At 41.1% G+C, this 3,888-nt stretch overlaps 1 non-coding gene across 1 annotated transcript; it reads left to right on the top strand.

Moving 5' to 3' along the window:
- Positions 1–1,162: 1,162 nt before the first annotated feature.
- Positions 1,163–1,268, top strand: LOC145633361 (small nucleolar RNA R71). Its single transcript, XR_014112691.1, has one exon. It is a non-coding gene; the product is annotated as a small nucleolar RNA R71 (small nucleolar RNA).
- The last annotated feature ends 2,620 nt before the right edge of the window (positions 1,269–3,888 follow it).

Raw genomic sequence — 3,888 nt, 5'->3', positions numbered from 1 at the left:
AAGAAAAGGGAGGTTGATATGCAAATTCTTCATGACACTAAGAAATTTTGCAAACTTTTCATTCAACTTCCTCTCCGCAAGCCGACCAGGAAAAGGAACCGGTCCATCAAGATTCCTAGCCTCACTAGGAATTGAAGTTGTCTTCTCATTGTCAAGCTTCTTCTTCTCCGAACCTCCTTCTATCTCATCACCCTTTTCTTTCTCACCTCCCTTGTTTTCATTCACACTCTCCTCTCCTCCCTTCTTTTCCTCACTATCCCCTACATTTGGTCCTTCATAGGAAGTTCCCGACCTCAATGTAATCGCCTTGCATGTATCGGGTTTTGGGTTGTGAGATGGGTTAGGTTGTGGTTGTCCGGGTAGAGTAGATGGTGAATTAAAAGGAGTTCTCTCGGCCAATTGAGCTAGTTGTGAATCAACCATCTTGTTGTGAGCTCTTATTTCTTGCATTTGTTGCCCAAAAGATTTCACTTGCGCATACATGGCTTGGAGGAGATGAGTTTGAGTTAGTTCCGCTTGAGGTACTTGTTCTTGATGATTTCTTTGAGGTGCTTGGGTTTGATTGTTGTATTGGTTGTTCCTTGGGTAGCTTCCTCTTGGATTTTAGGGTTGAGATGGAGGTGGTTTTTAATATATAGGGTTGGAGTTGTAGGAAGGTTGAGCTTGTTGGTTCCATTGTTGAGGTTGAGGTACAAACCCGGGTGGTGGTTGTCTCCAAGCTACTCCACCGCCGCTTCCTCTAAATCCCTCTTGCCTTGTGTTGTATGCCGCTACATGCTCGGGGCCTTAAACCTCCACAATAAGATGTATCATGGTTCTTTCCTCCACAATTTTGACAAGAGAAAGTTAACTTGAGAGGAGCTTGCCCCACCGCTTGAACTTGCATTCACACTCGTGTTCAACTTGGAAAGCCCTTTTGTTAGTTGATCAATTTGATGTTATAATTGATCAACTTTCTCCAATTCGTAAATACCACCTTTCATTGGAGCATTTCTTCTTCGGCCCCCCTAAGAGTAATTCTTTGCTACCTCTTATATTGTGGCTTCAACTTGATTTTGAGGGATTTAGATTAATTGATGACCACCCGCCCCCTCATCCAAATTGGCTCTTGACATGGGCTCCAATCCATCGTAGAAAAACCGAATGAGCAACCCTTGATTGTACTCATGGTGGGGACATGCTTGTACCAACTCTTTGAATCTCTCCTATGCTTCACCAAGACTTTCATCGGCATCTTGCTCAAATGATGCAATTTTCCTTCTCATTTTGGCGGTCTTCTCCTCGGAGATAAATCGCTTCAAGAACGCCTTTACCACCTCCCTCCATGTTGTGAGAGTGTTAGGCTTTACTTGCTTTATCCATTTCTTTGCTCGTCCGGTGAGAGATTGCCGGAAAAGGTGCATACGAATGTAGTCTTGACTCACTTCATTGGTTTGCATCATTGCGCACAATTCAAGGAATCGGTACAAATGTTCAATAGGGTCCTCACTTGCACTTTCGGAAAATTGCTCCAATTGGACCATTCTAGTATGTTGTGGATGGATTGAGAAGTTGGTTTCTGTGACGGGTAGCAAAATCCCTCCCGTGAGCTCATAATCCTCAGGATTTCCGAACTCACAAAACAAAACATCATTTTCTTGTCCTGTGACAAGGGAATAAACGCGTCGTTAATTGTCTATCCCTAGATCAAATACAATTTATACAACCTAAACAAACCTAATACGAGTATAAGGCAAGCATAGGGGTCGAACCACAGAGAACGGTAAACACCACCAAATGTTATCGACAATTAAGCTAGTCCGGAATAGGAGATAAATAAACTAAAGTCTAAAGATGCTAAAACAAGAAATAAAACATTAAGGGAAATGGTTTAGGTATAGCATTCACTTGAACATAAACAAAGGCATAGAAATTGAATTAATTATGAACTAAACATGCTCGAATATCGAAATTAAGAATCCAATCTAGCCGCCTTCCGGGGTCAATTGGCTTCTCCTAACATAGCCTCTATGTTTCCACATTAGAACCATATACTAGGAGGTACTATTAAATAACAATCGATAGTAATGAACCTTAACTAAGTCAACTTCCGTTTCTTGTTAGCAAAGATTCACCTTTAATCAACCAACAATGTGCACTTGCAAGAAGATTAAAGAATATCAAGCATATAAAGACTTTAATCACAAATAAATCAATTCTAAACCCTAGAACATACTCAAGGTCCAACTACACCACAACCATCCCCTTAATGGGGAAATTACTCACTAATCATGATAATAACAAGATTAATCAACAAATAATCAAGAATCAACATGATCAACAAGCAATACCAACAACTAAAATAATCATCAAAATAAACAAATAAAAATAGAGGAGATAGAGTAAGAAATTGCTCATTAATTGAAGATGAAGATCTACAAAGGATTGAACAAGCTCCTTCTTCACAATCCAAGTTCATTAATGAAGAAAACCTCACTTTCTCTCTCTACCAAAGAAGACTAATCCTAATCTAACCTAAAACTAAAACTAACTAGAGAGAGGAATAGATAGTTATTCCATCCCCCTCTAATTACCCCCAAAATTGGGTATTTATACTAAGCTAATAAAACTAGAATAAAATAGAAAAATAAAAGAAGGAAATAAAATAAATAAAGAAAAGGAAAAGAAATAGAAAATAAAATAGAAAAGAAAACAAAAGAGAAAAGAAATAAGAAAAGGAAAAGAAAAAGAAAGTAAAAATAAAAGAAAAAGAAAAAGGAAACCAAAACCCCTCAATTCCTCAGCTTCCCCCCCGATTTTTCATTCATCCAAATTAATGGCTGCTCTATACTCCTTTGAAACGCACCACCATCACCACCGCTCATCGACTATCATCATCAAATCGAGGCCGTTCATCTTCATTAAAAGCCATGTGTATAGCTCGTGAAATGGTTCGATCGAACCGTAGGTTGGTGCGGCCGAACTACGGGGTTGGTTCGGTCGAACCATGGGTATGTTCGACCACTCCTCTTCGATTAACGAAACCCACAAAGTCTCTGTCTCGAACTTCGACCGAACCACCAACGGTTTGCCCGAACCCGATTAAATTGCTAATTTTTCTGATTTTTGGGTCGATTGGTGGTTTGAGTAGTTGCGGGTCAGGTGTGAAATTGGTGGTGTATTGGTGTGGGTTTGGTTGATGTGGCTGTGCAGTTGGTTGAGTCGGGTTTGGTTTGGGTTGTGGGGTGCGTGAATTGGTGGGTGATTGGTGGCAGCAAGGTGCGGTTTGTGGGTGCTGGTGGTGATGCGGGGTGAAGCAGGCTGGGTTACGGTGGTCAGGTCGTGTTGCTGTTGGTGTTGGTTGAGCAGGTGTGCTGGTGGTTTGCGATGTTGGGGTTTGGCAGGCTGCTGTGTGCGTGAGAACAGGGGGTAGTGGTAAGGTTGGCTGGAATTGCTGTGTGGGCTGGTAGGTGCGTGAAGCAAGGGAGTTTGGTGTTAATTGGTTGTGTGTGGTGTTAGCAGCTGGCGGGCTGTGGTGTTTGATTGGTGGCAGTAGGGGAGAAGCAGAGGAGGTTGGCTGAGGGGCTGCTGTGGTTGATGTGGTGGAGGATAAGGGAGGTGGGGTGAAGGTTAAGGGGCAGCAACAAGGTAGCACAACACAGTTAGCTTGGCTCAAAATTTGTGCCTCGAACCTCGGACTTCGAACTTGATTTGAACATGGAAATCGAGCGTCAACCCGAACACACCTACAAACACGAGCAAGATTGAGGAGAAAATTGGGACAAAGAATAAAATAAAATAAAATGAAAATAAACAAAGGACGAAATAAAACAAAACCACGACAAATAAAATAAAATAAATAAAATAGAAATAAATAAAATAAAATAGAAAATAAGAGACATAAAACTA

Source organism: Chenopodium album, chromosome 5 (assembly GCF_948465745.1).
Source record: "Chenopodium album chromosome 5, dcCheAlbu1.1, whole genome shotgun sequence".
Taxonomy (NCBI): domain Eukaryota; kingdom Viridiplantae; phylum Streptophyta; class Magnoliopsida; order Caryophyllales; family Amaranthaceae; genus Chenopodium; species Chenopodium album.
This window is presented reverse-complemented; position numbering and strand designations above follow the sequence as displayed.